A 21070-nucleotide genomic window follows, 5' to 3' on the forward strand; every position below is an offset into this window, starting at 1 on the left:
TACTACATTTAAACTGTAGAGGAAGTCCATTTATGTTGTGAATTTAGAAGTCCGTAAACCTAATTTTACTTTTAAGGAAAACTATCACACACATAAGATTGTAGAATGGGGAGAGTTGATTACTTGATTTGACCAAATTAATCATTTTATATGGAATTTTATGATTATTATGACTATTGCATTCTTGCAGAAATCTGTCATACAAAGATACGAATAGGTAGAGAAATCTGCGAATCAGAAATAATGGAGTATGTCCACACAAAGCTCTATAATTTCATTGTCTTAAATCATTAAAATTCTTTATTTCATAAATCCATTCTTAATCCATTCCTAACTCACTCTATTTATCCCTTCCACCTCACATCCATCAAACTCACTTGGAGAATTTGGGATAAATATTTATACATAACTAACTTCTTTATCCCAAATCCATCCATTCGCTGGTCTTTTCTCTGAGGATATTTACAAAGATCATTTGCACCTCACATAAGCCTCTCTCTAGTTTTCTCGTAATCTAGAGGTCATAATGTTATTTTGTCTACTTGCATTCAAAAAAATTTTTCTTGCATTTTAGAACATTCTCTCATTGATTCACATAGCTTTTCATTTACATATCTTCTTTAAATCATTCGTCCCTCATAGCTTCTTGTGAATGTGCTTCTGAGAGCACCCTTATTGCAAACACAAGATCTTGATTTGGTAGGATAATAGTGGAGGCAAATCCTTGTTAAGAGGCATGTGTGTGTGATTATTTTCTTTTTATTCATTTTCACATGTGTGTTTTTGCAAGTATTCTATTGAGGATGGCAAAGAAATCTGAATATTAATTTAATAAGATCTCAGTCCTTTCCAACCATCTTACATCAAGTATCAGTTTTTGTAGCTTCATGATAAAGATATTCTTTATACAAGACAACTTCAAAGACAATATAAGTTTAGATTGTAATAGTTTTTTATGTTCCATCAATTTTTATCTTTAATAGATTTTGTTGTTGATCAAATCTACCAAGCTGGCTATTGTTTGTATATCTGATTTTTTTTTGGCATTGGTCCTCTAGTCTTTTATAGTTTTTTTACTATAGTGGATCCTTAATCATAGTAGTGTTGTTGTTGGTTGTCTTAGCTTTGTATGGGTAGGTCTAATTTTTTTTTATGTTCCTTGTATATGAATTTTGTTCTTCTTATTGCAGATCCATTTTTTAGGAATGCTATTCTTTTATGCATTATATTTTAGTTTTATTCAATAAAAAAAATTGTTTTTATATTTATTCTGTATGGTTTTTATATCGGTAATAATACTAATTTAGAGCACTCTTTGAAACATTACAATATAATAAAATATAATAATTGGTCAAAATGCAATGGGTCATGAATAATATAAACAACCTAAAGGTATAGTGAATAATCATTTCAACATAGAAAAGAAGAATTCACAATCGAATCATCATGTTGAGGATAAATAATGCATGACAACTTATCTCATGTAACAAATCAGTCTTTGTGCTTAAGTTATGTACCATCTATTGCTGAATTAAAAATAAGAGATTTAGCCACTTGATAGTCCAAAGACAAAGTTTAATCTTATTTTTTATATTGATAATCATTTACAAATAGTTTTTTCAAGTCCAAAGACAAAGTTCAATCTTATTTTTTATATTGATAATCATTTACAAATAGTTTTTTCATATGAGCATCCATATGAGACCAATACAAGATCTTGTGAGCATAATTATGAGACTAGTTTTTTGCTCTTTTCAAGTTGCCACACTAGAAAGCACCTATGGAAGACCAAGAGTCACGACTTAAAAGTCCACTTATTTAGAAACCACCTCCACATTAGAGGTTAACTATGGAAGACAAAGAGTCACAACTTAGAATTCCATATTAGATGTCCCTTTAGGAATTGAACTTGGGTCTCCACAATGAGAACTAATAATTTAATATATAGATAATTGTAAAACATGTAGTTATAAGGTTGTGAAGAAATAAAGTTCAGATTAATGATTAAATAAGAATAGATTATAAAAATTATTATAATAAAATATGTCAATTTGATCAAAAAATCATATAGACATATTAGTCTATGTAACTTTGTTTATCTATAATGAGTTAATTGTCTTGGAGTTGGTTAGTTTGTAATTTGATCTACTCTAACTTCTAGGCAAACTGTTTGCTAGTCTTCAATATTACTTAGAATTGAAAAGATAGTGACATGATCTAAAAGACCACGTTAGGGTAAAGATTTTAAATCATTGTTTCTATATTAATAAAAAAATAGAAAGCACAACTAAACATATGATTCTTTATGAGTGCAAAGGGATAACATGTCTAACTAAACTAGCTATCACATTATTTTATAGATCCATTGCAAATAAAGTTTATTTCCTTCACAAATGATGACCAAATAAACTATGTAAATCTCTTTAAAAAAAGACCATATCCTTTTAGCATACATTTAGCCCCAAGGGAACTGTTTTGTAGTTTTATCTACATGAAAAAAAGGACATTTAACTAGTTGAACAAGTAGCGATTTTAATCTCTCATCAATAGGTAATTTAAAGAATAGGAATTTTTAGTGTGTTTGATAATTTTAATCAGCTTTAACTTTCCATATTTATGAACTTATTTTGAACCAACAACTCTATGGTGGAAAGGTGCAAATGACGGCTTCGTGGTGGAAAAGTTCAAATGAATGACATTACATGGTTGAGAGAAAATATGAGCAACAAAGGAGTTTCTCTCAAGTGATTGTGATGGAGTCACGAGGTAATGCGACATCCTCTCAAGATGTTACAAATGGAGGGGTTGTTGAAGTTGTGCAATATATTCATGTTGAATCCCCTAAAAAGAGAGGGAATGAGCCTCGTGCTGCAAATATCTGTGATAGCATTATGACCATCAAATCTGGTGGCTCTTGTGACATTGTTTTGCTTGTAGGAAGGAAAATTAATGATATATCTGTAGACATTCATTCTCGGGATGATGGTGGACCAGAGATGGGTTTGTTGGTTTGGCATGGTAAGGCAATGCAAGTGGAAGAGGGTTGGATTACTGTTAAGGGTAAGAACACTAATCTTTCTAGGGCCTCTTTTGACATGACTGTTTGCTCCCGCTAGAGTAGTGTTAAATGTAAATCTTGAGGGTTTTTGGTAGGGGGAACTTAGGCTGTTGTCATTCTACACTCTTATGAGAATAATGGTGTTGTAATTGATGGCAACCTTCTGGCAACCTTCTAGCAGTCATTTGGTAAAGCCACTAGCAGGCACCGGCACCGACATAGACATCTACATACATCGGCAGACACTTCACCGACAGCGGCAACAATGCATACCGGTACCCCAGCCGACATGGAATAAACTTTTGTTTATTGTATTTAATTGAAATTATCTTTTGTAAAGCTAACATGGCATATTGTAAAAGACTCATATATATGTATGATATCTTATAGGTCATTTTGAGTAAGAAAAAAAGTTGTGAGTTATGTATAAGGTGATATAAGTGACAACAAAGGTTTTGGTTGTAGAATGAGCTTAAACTGGTATTGAACTTGGCATAGTTGATGCTACTTTGAAGTAGTACATTGTATTGGATTTCATAATCCACTTTTGTAGTAAGTGTGACTCTTATTGAGTAGTGAGCTCTAGGCAATTGGCCTTCCTGCATGTGCAGGCCCCTCATTGTAAGTAATATTTATTCATTGGCCAGTGAGTGAATATTGTGGGTCACAAATACCATCAAGGTTTTTCCTAAACTAGTTTTCCTCGTTAAACATCTTGTGTTATGGCGTGTTTTCTATGTTTTCTTTATTATTCATGTTTACTGCATCAATTCTTATTTACTAGTACACTGTTTTGGAATGCAAAGTTCTTAATAAGGTTAAATATTCTGCTAACTGGTTAGATACCGATTCACCCCCCCTCTCAGTACCTTTGGGATCATACTTACTACAGAAGTATTATCTAACTATGGGTAGGATTCCCACCATGGTTTTCCCTTTACCAAGTTTTCCACATATAAATCTTGGTGTCATGTGGATGGTATTTATTCTGTGATTGTTGTTCATTCTTAATCAGTTTAACTTCTATTCCAGTATTTGGTTTTTGGGTTCTGGTATTGAAGTTTTAATTGCTAAATGTTCTGGTAATCTGTGACAACTGATTCACCCTCCCTCTCTTAGTTGTCTTTTGGTTATTTGAACTATCCGACAAGGATTGCCAGAGGATGGATTATGAGGTGTATATATCATTTCTTAATGATCTCCCAAATCTCCTTACCAATACATCTCAGATGAGTCTCCATCTGAATCTTCCATACTCTGTAATGTGTTTCATCAATCCTAGGAATTTCTCTCTAGAAAATAGCTACAGATGAACTTGATGAACTTCAACTATTAGATGCCATAGGATCTTCCTCAAGCAGTTAAGCTTTTGTAGAGAGGACCAAGCTCTAATACCAATTATTAGACAACTTAGATAACCAGTGGACAACTGAGAGGGGGGAGTGAATCAAATGTTGACATATTATAGAACTTTAAGCATTAAAGCCTTATTACCAGAATAAATATACCAAATACTGGAATAGTAGATATAATAGTTAAGCACAAATATAAACCACAGAATATTTACCAAGCATCCACAAAAGATAACACCAAGATTTGTATGTGGATAACTCGGTAAAGGTAAAAACCATGGTGGGAAGCCTACCCACAGTCAGATAATACTTATGCAGTAAGTATGTGATTACAAAAAGAGGGGCTTGCACATGCAAGAAGGCCAACAACCTAGAGCGCACTTCTCATCACAAAAGGAGCCTCACTGACTACAAAATAAACCCAGACTACAATCCGAAAAGAAGAGTGAACTACAAGAATAGCATCTCCTATGCTTGAGTATAGTTCTAGTTAAGCTCAGTACCGGAGGTCTTCAACCTTTTTCACCAACCCAATTCCATCACCTATGATTGACCAAAACCTTTGCATATGATTACCACCTTATTTGCACATAGGTAGTCTCATAACCCATTAAACCAAAAACCCGTGATCTACAAAAAGATCTTACATCGTATTTATACCAACCCAGGACCTAAACAATTAGGTTGGCCACCTAAAAGATAATACAATAAATTCATAACATAAATCCACAATCTCAGCCCAAGACCGAAACAACATAATCCAATCAATAGATCCAACCGGTAATGCATCGAGATCATCCACTAACACGTTACATAAACCGATCCATAACCTAGAAGAATAAGATAGCATTAGGTCTGGTCCTAAATGCAATACCACTGATCAATAGGAACATGAACAAGATTACCAACAACATCCTGAAATCTATCTAGACGTCGCACCAACACCACTTATCGCGTGCATCAAAAGATCTTCAACAAAGCTCTACTGGTAAAACCCTTACCGGTGACCAAAAGGCTTACTAGAACAAATGATAGCTTCTGAGTAATCAAATCCTAAATCAACTGACCATGATACATATCTGAATAGCATGACTGACATATCCAAACCAATTCCACAAAACAAAGCATACCAGGGCATACCAGATCAATATCATAATTCAACCACTCTACGGGAACCTACCGGAAACCGGTAAACAACCAAAACAGTCGGTGTTGCCATCAATGAAAAAACATCAATGCAACACATAATCAACTCCTCCAATTTGCGAACACAAATATTGCTTGCAAAATTATTTACTATAACATTAAGAGATAAGGCTTTAAAATGGTATTGCTCTTTTCCTTCCTATTCTATTACTTCTTTTCAACAATTAGCAAATGCTTTTATTCAACAATTTCAAAACAACATAGGTCCTAAAATCACTTTGATTGATTTAATGCATTGTAAACAAGGTGTTAAAGAAAAAGTGACTGATTTCATTGGTAGATATAAGCATTTGTGTTCTCAAATTTCTTTTCAAGTGCCTGATAATGATATTCAGAGAATTTTCATTTCTAATTTGCAAAAGGATATTAGAGGCAAACTTCTCCTTTCTAAGTTTACTTCCTTTCCGCAGTTGTGCGCAACACTTCACAATTATCAACTGACTGTGAGTCAACTAGAGCAATCCCTTCCTATGACTCGAAGTGCTAAGAGTGACAGTGCTCAACAATCATTTGTGAAGTTCAAACCAAGCAAAGGATTCATCAAATTCAATGACAACATCAATAACAACAACAATGGGAATGCTACAATAGGTGTGCCTCCTATTTCTAAATTTTTCAAAAGAGAAAGACAATTTACTCATTTGAATGAATCTTTACATAGCATTATGTCTTAGTTGTTACAAAGAAATGTTATCAAACTTCGTCCCATAAAACTAGTTGACCCTTGTAAGGCAACGCCACCCTATTTTGATAATATTTTTTTTGTCAATTTCATCGTCAACTAGGTCATGACAATGACATTGAAAAGTAATATTCAAGATTTAATTAATAATAATACTATATCTGTGGTAGGTGTGACTGATAAGGGAAACAAATCAGTAGCCCCTCCTAATCAAAATCTTAAGATTTTTACTGATCCTTTACCTTCTCATACCTCTAACATGATTGAGACTGAACATCCCTCTTTCTCTCCTTCTAATGTGACTACCACAGTTCAAAATTTGGTGAATATGGTAGAGAAACAAAGGAAACCTATGAACTTATGTATCACATTTGACCCTAGAGAGACCATTAGAGCACGTGATGGGCCTTTATACATAGTTGCAAAGATTCAGGAAATGCCTTGTCATGGTGTTCTTATGGATCCCTCTTGCATGGTTACTATCATCACTGAGGAGTATCTTTTCACTTTACGTTTGCATAAACCAATCTATGATGACACTAATGTGGTTGTTAAGTTATTTGATGGGTTCTCTTGTCCTATCATTGGTTCTATCACACTTCCTATTGAGGTTCACACTAAAACTATGGATGTCAACTTTGTTATCTTTCCTTTCTTTGAGCAATTTTGTGTGAAGTTGGACTATCCTAGGCTATCTTCCATGAAGGCCATTTCTTCTCCAATCTATAAGTGTTTGAAATTTCCCCACAATGGAGAAATCATAACTATTAACCAAAGCTTATTTTGACCAGTTTAAAGAAGCCCAAGTATTTCTATTCATTTCTTTTGGCCTAAACAATTCCAATCTCTTCCACCAAGAAGCAATTCTTTCTTTCAATCTTATCAAAAGTGGAAGAAAGATATGACCCTATCCTTGAGCCAACCTAGAACTCCAACAATTGACATTCCCATCCTTCTTGAAGATGATGTTCTTCCCTTGATAGATAGAACTAATCTTCCACCTAAGGAAGATTCCCAACCTATTCCTATGGATGAGACTATACCTTATCCGAAGAATAAAAATATTCCTCCGAAGGTTATACCTGTACCTCCTCCTCATGATGGACTTGGTCTCCTTTCTACACGTAACATTCCTCCTTTAAATGGTGCAGTTCCACCTCATTGCTCTTATAGAGAGAAGAGGCATGCCTCTCCTCTTGTCCAACCTAAAACTCCAACTACCAAAGATGAGAATATTCCTCCTTCAACAAATATTCCTCCTCCTTCTCAATCCTCCACTAAGACTCGACAGAATTGTTGTGCGAGAGACCACCGATGAAAGCATCATGCTCGAGCTCATGAAGTTGTTCCTCAAAATATCCAATCTCCCTACACTCCAACAATTGACATGATTCCCTTTTCTCCTAAGCAAGATGTTGAACCTACATCTCCAAATCATAAGTTACAAAAAACATGTGATGGTTTTACTCCCATTAATGTTCACCCTCCTCTTTCTATAAATCTTGATGAAGAAATAAGTGAAAATGTTATTTATGATGGCAATACAACTCCTAATGCTTCTAATAGTGACTATGAATATTTTGATGTGGACAAATATTTATCTGCAGAATTTTCAAAAGCCTTAATCCTAGCTCCTAGAAATGAATAAAGTGACTTAGCACATGAGCATAGTCCTTGTTTAGATCTTGTGATAGCTCCATCTATTGTGCTCAATATCACTCCTCTGTCATGTTTCCCGTCTTCCTGAAATAGTGATCAACAAGATCAGGAGGTGGATGATGTTATAGACTAGCTACATTAGCACCATAGATCCTCTACCTCTCTCTTTTATTTCTCTTTTATGATTATTCTTATATGTGTATCCCCGTTCTTCTATGTTCCCTAGTAATATCTACTTGAGGATAATGCAAATCATTGAGATCTCTTTTGGTGTCTTTCATGTTGACTCAAAAGAAAACTTATATTCCCTTTCTTCCAAGGTAGTTTCCTTCCTTTGGGGAATGATGATTATTATATGCACATATATACACATGATATAGATGAGTTATCATACAACATACTCACCCTGAGGAAAGTGAAACTACCTCATCTTTTGTGTTTTGTGTTCATTATCCTGGGGTTGATTCCTTGATTTGGGGGCTAAATCCTTGCGATAACATGCTCTCTCTCTCTCTCTCTCTCTCTCTCTCTCTCTCTCTCTTGGGTGTATCTTACCTTGAAGAAATCACTCCCGATAAGGCATGCAAGATCACTTTAACATGGGGGCATACACTCGGCTCATATTTTCCTTCTTGATACTCAAAGTTACTTAGTGAACTTGGTTTTACTTTGCAATTTTTGGTATCCTTTCTTTTTCATGACTCATAGTGAGGGAAACCTTGCTACTTGCAATCATGGTTCTCTCTCTTGATCTTCCCTTTTACTTTATCAATCGATGTCATAGGATCCTTAGTCCATTGGGGGCTTGGTGTATCTTGCTTCCTTGATGTGGTGAAAGTTGTTCAATCTTGTTTCCTTGTACTTTACCAGAATTATTGGCATATGCTTATACTCTTGCTAAAGTGGGGGCTAAATGTAGCATCATAAAATTGTGACCTTGCAATTTTCAACCATATTTGGGTCTTCACATTGGCTAAATGAATCTATAAACTTGATCAGAGACCCGAGACATGTTCACACTGCCTGAAACTTGCATTTCCTTGCACCCCACACTATCCTTTGTTGCTTTTTATCCTGGATAAGAGCAGGAGAGGGGTGTGGCACCATTGTTCTTTCCCTATTTTGGGCCCCCCTCTGTACTTATCTTTCATTGAGCTTTGCAATTTTGAAGCGGGAAAAGTTTCCCTATGTCGGCCTATGACAAAAATCAGTCAATTAACCCTAATTGATGGCTATATAAGATGCATTTTCCCTTCCTATTTGCATAAGGGAAAGTAAGGTGAACAAGCATTATCATCATTCAATCATTCCTTTCAAGCATTGAGCATTCTCAAGTTTCCTTTCAAGGCTAGGTGTTGCATTCAAGTCAAGGATTCAACCATTAAAGAGGATATCTCTTTCATCATTCAATTCCATGCAAGCAACTCTATCTACATTTCAATTGCATCCTCCCTTGAGATGAATTCTATTTTAGTCTTTCATTTACATTTACTTTCAAGTACTACTTTACATCATTTGGTTAATTCCAAAACTGGGGTTTGACCTAAAGGCAAACCCCCAATCCCAATCCCTTTTCCTCTATTTTCTATGTGTAGGTTGTAGGTGCGCAGTTGTATTTGCAGATTTGGACTCCATTCTTAGAGGTGGAAAAACCCTTTTCGACATGTGGATTTTTTTGGAGGACCATGTGCACTTTCAACATGGTCCCAACAACTTTCACTCAAATTTGCAGGGGAGTTTTGTCTCAACATTTTACTGCCAATTCTAGGTGCACGACTTCATCATGCATTCCTATCTCAAGTTATAGTTATTTATTTGTCTCTTTTACACTTAATCTTCAATTGCATAATTCAACCTTTTACATTCTAAAAGAGGGGTTACTTTTACTTTCCAGATCCATTTTCAATTCACTTAGCATTCAATCTCTTCCTATTGAGATTGGATCTAGCGAATTCTCCCCCCTCTTTTAATGTAATGTGCATGAAAAGGTTAAGGAGAATCTTTGGTGAAACTATCACTCCTTTTCTTGAGGAGAGAATATATTTCCTCTTGATTTCTTCATCACCCTCTTTCACAACCATTACAGGTGCAAAATCGTTCTCCTAGGAGAAGACATCACTCTCGTACTCCAGCATGACCCGATATTGGTTGAAGACCCACAAGAAGATATCCTTTTTGGATTGACTACATTGGTCTGAAAATGTAAAACGAATTATACAAAGTAATAGAGGATTATCTTTGTGTTGGAAGAAGAAGAAGAAAAGGCTAAAATGCATGATGCCCAACACTAGCTAGTAGTCCTAGCTAGTTCTCCTACTAATTGATATTTCTTGTCCTCTACACCCATGGTTAGTTTAAGTCAATAAAAGTTAGGTTAATATAGGCCTTTTTTTTTTTTTTTTGATAACTGCTTAGTTCTTTTCTTGGAACTTTCAAAGACTGCTATTTTAAAGAAAGACCATTATGAATTGTGGTCTATTTATGTCAGATGACATGGAAAAAAAAGAGAATTTTTTTTTTCTTTTGCTTGTTTTGGGGGAAACTCTTAACAATTTTTGAAAAGACATTTTAATGAGAAATTTGGATGCAGCTTCATGAACTAAACATTGTTTTACAGTTGATGAATTGTATTGTTCTTCTTATGTTGAAATACTATGCATTTAGACTATCTTTCATCTTCGATGAAAACTATTTCTGTATATTATCATTACTATGAAATTTACCTTTGAATAAATGAAATAGTGATGCCTTATCTGTACAAATCTTCTGATATTTGGATAAAATCTTTGTATTTTGTCCGATTATGTTTTTGTTAAATTTCCTTTTCCATCCTTAGAACTTTCTGGTTAAAAGTTTTGCCTTTCTTGTTTTTTGGTAAAAAGTTATGTTAAAAAGAATCAAATGACACTATAAGAGGGAGTTGTACCTCTAAAATTCAAAGGAAATTTTTTAATTCAATAGCAATTTCTCTAATTGTTAGTTCCTTTTGTCTCTCTCGTATTGGGCACTCACGAGCCATATTCAAGTTATATATATATATATATATATATATATATATATATAAGGGTGTCGCCTATCCTGCATTCACTTGGTAATGTAAAACCAGTTACACCAATCTGAGCTTCTTGTTATCCAAATTCTTGGAAGCAAACAATGTTAAATTAAATTTTTCATATTTGTTGGGAAAATGGTGTCTCAAGCTTACATTTACATGAGGTTACTATTTATAGTAAGTTTTCATTTGAGCATAAAATGGTGCAAAATTCTCCCCGAAGCTTCTAGTTGGCTAGGTAAGCATTCCGGTAAAGTTACGTCGCAAGATCACAACTAGTTTTGAAGATATTAATTTTTTTATTTTGGAAGGGTCTAATGAAAGTTTTAAATTTGATTTTGAGGACTTTAGAGGCCCCTAAATGCCTTGAAAAGTGGACATAAATAGTGTAGCATTTTACGAGGCAATAGAGAACTTCACAAGCTTTCTGGCACTTCAAACGTGTTGCCAATCGGACACATGGTTCACAAGTTATGGCCTCTGGAAGTTTGTACTCCTAAAATAAGAAATATAATTTGTATCAGACACATAAATGAGCTGTAAAAGGGAGGGACACGTGTTGATGTGTGTTGTAACGTGTCATAGGGCATCTAGAAGGGATATAAGGTCAGCTACACCTTATTGGGTGGTTTTAGTGCATTGTTTTGTAATACTGTTTGACAGTTTCTTGTATTGTATCTCTTATATATGGGGTGCGTGAGATAGAGGTTGTGTGTAAGAGTTTTATGGCTATTGAGTTACCTTTGGATCTCTAATTAGTGGTACTCCCACGAAGAGTTTTCTCTGCAAGTATATTGTAATCTATTTTAATTGTAGAATAATGTATTGGGCGGCTTTTGGAGTGTGGGGTTTTTCTCCCGAAAGGGTTTTCCCCACGTAAATCACTTTGTTATGGTTTGAATGTTATTATATCTATTTCTATTTTCTGTGACTGTTGTAAAGATCTGTAAAAGTTTTTTGCATTACCCTTCTCTCAAAGTTAGTGTAGGAAGTTGCTCTGCTACTTAACTTCCTTACAATATTCATAAAAGTACTCATCCACAAATGAAGTAAATAAAATGTTATTGATTAACCATTCACAAATACATAAATAAATATTAATCTAGTGTAGTAAAAGAGGGATGTAACAAAAGTAGAGACTCATATTTTTTCTCACGAGAATTTAATTTATCTTTTTGAATAATTTTCTTCTCATGCGACTTGTTCCACATATCTAAAATCTAAAAAGAGGGGACTCCTAATTTTTCACAAGATTTTAACTTATCATTTCTAGAATCTGAAAAAGAAGGGCCCTTTTTTTTTTACACAATTCTAATATATCTTTGTCCATAATTTTTTTCTTCTCATAAGTCCTATTCCACAAAAGTCGTTTGTGTCATACACCTTCCTTTTATACACCTACAGACATGTCATTACATGAAGAACAACCAGGTCAAAGAGAGCCCAAAAAGAGAAAAGTGAAAAGTTGCAAGTCTCTCACTCACAACAATTAAGGCTACTTGTTCACCTACCAAAATCTAATCCTCCCAGCTAAAATTTGAACCTCAAACAAAAAGTAGCAAAATATTATTATATGTCTATTCAATCTTCATAAATAGACATCTATTATTTTCAAAAAAATTAATCTCTCTTTTTTAGAATGGAAAAAATAAGGCTTTTATTTTTTTTAAATAATTTTAATTTATCTTTCCCCAAAATATTCCACAAAAATAGTTTGTGTAATACACCTTCCTTTTACACCTCTACACCTGTCATTACATGAAGAACAATCAAATCAAAATAAACCAAAATAAAGAAAAGTGAAAAATTGATACAATAAAAACTACTTGTCCCCAACACAATCTGATCCTCTCCTCAAACAATAATTAAGTCAGATTTAATTGATAGGAACCCCTATTTTTTTCATTGGATTTTTATTTATCATAACTAAGAGCCACTACTGTTTTCACATGATTTTAATTTACCTTTGTGCATAATACTGTTCTTCTCATAAGACCTACTCCACAAGAAGCTAATGTGTGTAGCTATTGAGTAGTACATGTTCTTTATATGCCTGTCATTAAATGAAGGACAAGGATTTTTCATCTACCTGAATCTGATCCCCCCAGCTAAACTTTGAACTTTCAACGATAGCTAGCAAAAAGATTACAGGTCTCTTCAGACTTCGTCAATACTTTAAACCAGAAAAGACTATCCTATGCGCTTTATTTTGATATCTAATACCCGTTGCACTGAAAGCAGGATACGTGTGATACGTAATAAAGTTGTAAGTGACTTTATGGGCAACCTGTAAGTCATATTTGTCCTTTTTCTACTTCTCTGGAAAATGTGGATAGAATGGCACTGGCTATCCAGGGGAAAATTTGCACCGCCTGGATAGCCGTGCTTCCTCGGTCTGTGCCCCTCCGCGTTCGTGTCTGCCCGCCTGTGTGAAAGGTGCCCGTGAAAGGACGTCGCCTCAAACCGCTCGCCACACCTCTGCCGGTCAGGATTTCCCTTTTTCCTGCCAATTCCGGTTCCGTTTTGACACTGCGTTTTGACAGCACTGAACTGCAAGTGATAAATATCATAAATGCTGCAACTACGGACTCCTTTCCGCGCTGAATTTCACTTCCATTGAAACTAAATGCATCCAACAACTGCAAAACTCCCACCTGCTTGCAATATAACACTCGCCGAAATGATTTTTCTCATCTTCTTTCTCTACATTTCGCCTTCGCTGTGTATGTTTTTTCAATATATCGTGACGCATAATCTTCTTCTTTCTCATGCAGCCGCTGTGTGTGTACAGGTTAGCCACGTTTTTCCCAAAAAAATTCTTGTTCTACATACCAATACCAATATACCATTTTTTTTTGTGTAGGCGGCACAGAAGGGATTGATCAGAATTTCAATAGTGAGCCACTAGTTTCTTCCCCATTCAAAATCACATTCTGGCCTCACTCATTAACAAGTAGGTGCAATGCATATCTATGTATGTATGTATGTATGTACATGTATATGTATATATGTATAAATATGCATATATATATGTATATGTATGTATATGTATATATATACATATATACATATACATATATATATCTTCTAATCTTGTGGAATAGAAGATAAAGATACTTCAATGGATCTTTGTGTCTTTCTCTTTACGCTTGTTTGATAACTCTTTATTTTAAGTTTTATTTAGGTATTGTTGCTTATACCTAGTATGTTCTAAACAAATCATTAAATGACACTCCTTCCTTTTCAAATGAATTAATAAGGTCTAATTATTTAGTAACTATATTTTTTACCTTATATACAATATATAAAATATCTCCATTATTTGAGAAATATTATGGAATGTCATCTCTTATTCTAAAATCTTTTAATTGATAAGAAATTAATCTACAATATCACCTGTTCCTGACTTCAAAATTTTCATGCAAATTGGCCCAAAAGTCTTTCAATAAGGTCTCATGATTAGTGAAAGTTGTGGGGTGAACCTTCTTCAACTTCTTAGCAATTTTAAAGAAACATTGTGGGTTAGACACCTTTATCCAATTTCTAAAGATCCTCTTTCAATGATTTCAAGTCTGCTTTGATGTACATATGCATATCTAGTATACTTTCATTCACACCTAGGGAAATACTTAAATCTAATTCCATCTTTTTCTTCCAAGTTATTTGTATAACATTTAGAGTTTTTAACCCATGTTTATTGTTAAAGAAGAGGTCAAGGTCTATCGATTGCATGATAAATTTTTCAAAATTTGTATAATTTGCATGCAACTCTTTATGAATTTTCAAGAGATTCATTCTATTCTCATTAATTAATTCAACCTTGACTGACAAAAAATTTATACATTTTTCTACAAAATTGAGGTCTTCATCACACACACACACGCTATATATATATATATATATATATATATATATATATATATATATATATATATATATATATATATATATATATATATATATATATATATATATAATATACATATATGTATGTATGTATGTATGTATGTATGTATGTATTTATGTATGTATGTACAAATATATATATGTGTGTGTGTGTGTGTCTGTACATATATATATGTACGCATATATATATATATATATATATATATATATATGCATTCATACATATATACATATATATATACATACATATATGTATGTATATGTATATATATGTATGTGTGTGTACATATGTGTAGATTTTGTCAAGCTTCTTAATAGTAAATCACGATTTTGTGAAATTTTGACCATGTCTTAATACTTGAGTTAAGAGCTCAAAGCCATCATTTTATCTTTTGGATAGTGATGAGCATCATCGAAGTAAACTCAATATTTGCACACCCAAAAAATGTTTCACTCTTCCTAAATGTCACACTTATATTCACACTTCCATAACACTTTTCTATTTTTGGATATAATTAAGATTTAATCAAATTTGGATTTCATATATATGAATGCTTAAGAATTTGTTTGCATGAAAATGTGAACAAATTTCAAACCACTAATTAATCACTTTTTAAATTATTTGTAGGCATTTGAAAACTAGTTCAAAGGACACGTAGTGGACCAAGATTTTTCCTCATATTGCACACCAAAATTCAGGTAAATTTGTCTAGAGTGTGTTTCTTGTTGTATAATATTTGTCAACAATCGTTAAACTAGATTAAATTTTGCATAATAACTTCTCTTTTAAATGTTCAAAATTTTGTACTGGATATAATAGTTTAGTTTTTTTAAAATTTTGATGTCTTATTTTGTATGTTTTCTTATTATATTTTGTCTCCTTTATAGTGTAAGTACTCAAAAAAATTAAAATATAAGAGAATCATTATTATAGAATAAAAAGGTCATGTTTTTGTTTTCTTAGATTCAAATTATCTTGTTAAAGCTTAGGTGTCCGATTTCCAATATAGGTTTAGGTGTCTCAACCATGAGATGTGGCATTCTATTTTATTAATGATATGATGGTTTTCATATGATTTTGGTATTAGTAAAATATATTGTTGAGGATATTGATACAAATAAAATGGTATCAATGTAGTTGTTACTAGATATTTGAACAAGCTAGAGGGCCACTAACCATATTAATATTATCCAGAATGGGTAGAAAGAATAAATGGGAATCACTTATCAAGCTAGATGTGCAAGACATCTCCAACGAGGGAAATAATTTCTCAAGTGAAGACCTTGAATGGACACCAATTGGAGATGATAATAACCGACATATAGACTTATGTGCTGCTATCCCTTTTGAGAGACTCTCTCACTTTGTCCAAGGAGAAGGTTTATTGGATGACACTGAGACACAATTTGTAATTAAAAAGCATAAAGTATACAATTTGACAGAACATAATGACCACGCCACCAAGATGTATTTAAGGTTTGTTTAGATTTAATAAATTAATTAAGCACATCACCTTTTATATTTGTCATTAATTATATCAATTAATATATATTTTGTACATGTATAAACAGTTATCATTGTGCTTATGGGCCTGAGGATAGAAGAAATAAACCTGAAAACAATCTTGAAAAAATGCAAAGGATACGAAGGTTTACTCAAAAAAGGGGTTGTCAAGCCCAGTTTTATGTTAAGGTTATGTATGGTAGACCAAATGTTGCAATCATCACATATAATGAGTTTAGCCATCAAGATGCTAATGGTGAATTTTGTCATGGAAAGGATGACCCTTCTGGTGATCCAAGAAGTAGTGTTGCACCAAGATTATCAAATGAATGCAAATCATATATTGAATCCTTATTGTTGATGGGTGTGTCAATTGACACAATATGTGAACAACACTATTTGGATCGTGGTTTGACAAAGTTGATGAATAAGAGGGACACATGCTTGTTGAGGAAGGATGTATTGAATGCATGGAAAAGAGTACGCTCTCTTCGATCACAAAAAAATGAAAATGATGCAAAAAGTGTATGTTTGTGGCATGAAGAGGAGAAAGATAACTTCTTCTACTATAAAACACCAAACAATGAGGAAAATGTTCCATTTATCATAGGCATTCAAACACCATGGATGCGGGAGATGATGGTGAAACATTCACATAACTCAATTATTGCAATGGATTCCACATTTTCAACAAACAAATATGGGGTAAGTAGAACCATATTAATTGTATTTGTGGATCTTAATTTAGTTAGTGGTCTATTTTATCTAAAAAATTACTTATCAATGGTTTATTCATGTGTAGTATCAATTATATTCCTTGCTCGTATTTGATGAACAAGAGGCTGGTGTGCCTGTTGCATGGGCCATATCTTCAAGAAATAAAGTTGAAGATATAAATGAATGGTTGATGGAGGTTTACAAGAGAGGGAAACAAGATAAAGAAGATTGGCATGTCAATGCATTCATGACAGATGATGCTAGTGCAAAGATTGAAGCAATCAGGTTTTATTAGTCTTAGTTTATGTTTATGAGATTGTAATTTCTTAATATTTAGTTTATCAAAATTTATATTCCCTAATTTTCAACATTAACTAGTTTCAATTTAACAATTAATTTTGTTAAAATCCAACTTATAAACTTTGATGATGTAACTTGTAGGTTATCCTTTGATTGTCAAGTATTGTTATGCATTTGGCATGTACGTAGGGCATGGTTGAAGAATGTGTATAGGTAAGTCAATCTTTAATTAAAACATATGGTAAATTACACGCGTCAACTTCATAATTTGATCTTCTATTATGTAATCCAGGTATGTTAGTAATAAGGATGTTGCAACACATATATTTGATAGATTGGGTGAGATAATGTATGAAATAAGTGATGATCAAGGCATCACTACTCAATCGATCAAAAATTTTATGGAGGAATTCAAAGAAGAGAAGAAATTTATTGATTACTTTCAAAATACTTGGTGTCATGATGAGAGTCCTATTGGTAAGATAATCAAGTTATCAATTATTGTTTGTATACATTTTCATAATTTAAGTTGTTTTTTGTATATGCTAAGACTTCATTATGTTTGTTTGTATAGCAATGTGGGCAAAACATTTTCGAAACTTCTCTCATGCAAATCAAGAAACCAATGCTTCTATAGAGTCATACCACTCCCACATTAAGAGTCACTATTTAAGTGATCGTTCTAAGAAATGCACAAGGAGAATGGATTGGCTTATTCATACACTTCTTCATAGAGTAGAACCATTCTACAAAAATAAAAGATATTTGCAGTTATCTGGATTCCTCACAAACTTCAAAAAGGAAAGATATTACATAACTGCTCTAGAGAGATCAAAAAATATAGCAGATGTAGATTGTTTTCTATATGATCTCCTCCCTAACACATATAGGATAAGAAGCCAAACAATTCCAACAAAATGGTATTTTGTTAGGAAATTTGAACCAAATTTGCATGTGTGTGATTGTGATTGGGCAAAGAGAGGAAACACATGCAAACATGTGTTGAAGGTCTTAGATATTCTAAAGAGAAACAAACCAAATGAGCAAGACCAGGTTGTTGGTAAGTGTCATTTCATATTTAAGTTTAATATTTATATTTTTAATTATTATAATTTTTTTTCAATACTAACTAAATTAATCTTATTGAATTGTAGATGAGGTTACTCCACTGGTTGATGATATTGATGAAGTTAGAGGGAATTCTAGTCATGAAATTGACATCATTGGTAATGTTGATATGATGTTTATAATTAAGTATAAAATGATTTTTTGATTCCTATCATTGATTAATTCTTATTTCAATTGTAGATGGTTGCATACCCTCAGAAGATCAAGATGTGCATGGGGTTGTCGTTGGTGAAGCTCAAAGAACTGGTAATTCTTAAAAGCATCATTTTATAATGAAATATGCGTTGTTTTTAAATATTTTTTGACTTAATCACTATTATTTCTATTTCAGATGGTTGGATATCATCTAATACTTCTAATGATGGATTTCAAAGTTCCATTGATTATTTAAATATATTGCTCCAAAATTTACCGACCAGTGAAGATGAAAAAAACATTTTTAGTCAGTGTGTTGAGAGGTTTAGAAAAGATATCAATGCATCTCTTGCTTCATCTTCCAAATTTAGATCAATCCCTGGCTCAGAGAACATGTCTATTAGACGAATATCACCATGGTTTAGTCCAACCAAAATGCACAAACGTCATTCTATTCATCAAAGACGTAATGCCATATCTGAAAACTTAAATGAAAGAGTTGAGGAGCATGAAACTTTTCTATTCCCCGCTACAAGATGTAGAAAGCAAAAGAAAAAAAAGGTCACCAATCGCTCAGGCATAGCAATACAAGAAGAAAGAGATATTATCATGCAGCAAGGTGAGTACATTTATTCATAGGTATTTGAGTAATTCACATATCAATACTTCTTATTTTTATTTCATATGTTAAACATATGTTTATTATAGGTTTGAATGATCAAGAAAGTACTCGACGACGTCGATTGCCTTTCTCCATTGATCTAAACCAAATGCTAACAGATGAAATACAAGCTGTAGATAGTAAGTTAGTCAATATTAAACATTTTTATTAATTTTTATTGAAAAATACTCAATTCCTATCTCTAACCATTTTTTTGTACTTAATTAAACAAAAAGATACAATTTCTAGAGATCAACCATCAATGCTTAGTATTATTTCAGCTCAAACATTTCAACAAACTGTTGCAGGTAATTATGAATTTTAATATTGTTTAGATTAATTATGTAATGTGATTTTATACTTGAGCATTTTATCTAAGTTGATGTGTTACATGTGTACTTCAATGCAATTTCAGGTGATAAAGAAAAAGATCAACAACATATGCTGCCCTTTTCTATTGATCTTAACCAGACATCAATGACAATGGATGCAATACAAACTAGATATGGTCACAAAATTATTAAATAAAAACAATCAATTTTGTGTCTTTAGTTTGTAATTAATTTTATCTAAGCTGATGTGTTGAATGTGCTTGTTATTGCAGCATTAGAAGATCATCAAAAAAATCAAGAATATATGGTACCGATTTCTGTTGATCCTAAGAAGACAACAACAACAATAGTTGATGCCATGCAAGCTAGAGATGGTAATGAAATTGTGAAGTGAACTTCATTAATTTTCAGTCTTTAATATATAAATTAATTTTATACGTGATATATTAATGTGAATGTTATTGCAACTTTAGATGGCCAACAAAACTCTCAAAAAAACATGCAACCATTTTCTATTGATCTTAATCAAATGATGACAATAATGGACACAATGCAAAGCGGAAACGGTAAGTAAATTATGAAATGAACTTCAATCAAATTTGAGTCTTCAATTTGAAAATTAATCTTATAATGTCCTCATATGTATTTTCAGGTGTTGATGATATTCATATGGAGGATCATGATCAACACTTTTTTGGTTAATCACTATAGTGTATTATTCTCCAATGTATTAATCATTAAGTACTTTAACTCTATTTTAAAATTAGAGCTTGGAGGGAGTGGATTGTGGAATTAAGATAAAGACATTATTTGTATATTGTACTTTTGAGTTAGACTACTATTGTATATGTGAAAAATTGGCTCATCCTTTTGTAAGCTTTTGTGAAATTTATGTGTAGTGACTTACTCACTTCCACAATGGTCACATTTATTATTATATATATAATACAAAGTTGCAATGATATATCTCCTATGCTTATATTTGACAACAAATTTGGTAGTGTGAGTTCTCTCATATTGTGACTATAACTAATATGAATGATATGTGCATTTCCAATGGATTTGATTTCCAATCATGGTGGTAGCTCTATGATGCTTTATATTTTCATTTCTATATTATATCTATTCATCATCTTGGTGTATTTATGTTGTCTCCCACTTCCCATTCAACATTGTCTCATCATTCAATCTATTGTATTCTGTAAGGGGTGGTATTTATATTTGAAGATTATCTAGGTATGAATTTTATTTATCTATGTTTGAAAAATGGACAATAAAGATATTTTAAAAATTAGGCATATAAATTATGAATAAAAAATTTATATATATAAATTAAAAAATAACCAATTTGTTAAAACTTCTTCTTATTCTTATTCTC

General features: G+C 32.7%; 1 long non-coding RNA gene across 1 annotated transcript; it reads left to right on the forward strand.

Moving 5' to 3' along the window:
- The first annotated feature begins 20022 nt into the window (after positions 1–20022).
- On the forward strand, positions 20023–20426 carry LOC131062370 (uncharacterized). The gene is made up of 3 exons (XR_009110878.1): positions 20023–20066; positions 20166–20258; positions 20345–20426. It is a non-coding gene; the product is annotated as an uncharacterized LOC131062370 (long non-coding RNA).
- Positions 20427–21070: the final 644 nt, after the last annotated feature.

The sequence above is a fragment of the Cryptomeria japonica genome, chromosome 7, assembly GCF_030272615.1.
Source record: "Cryptomeria japonica chromosome 7, Sugi_1.0, whole genome shotgun sequence".
Lineage (NCBI taxonomy): Eukaryota > Viridiplantae > Streptophyta > Pinopsida > Cupressales > Cupressaceae > Cryptomeria > Cryptomeria japonica.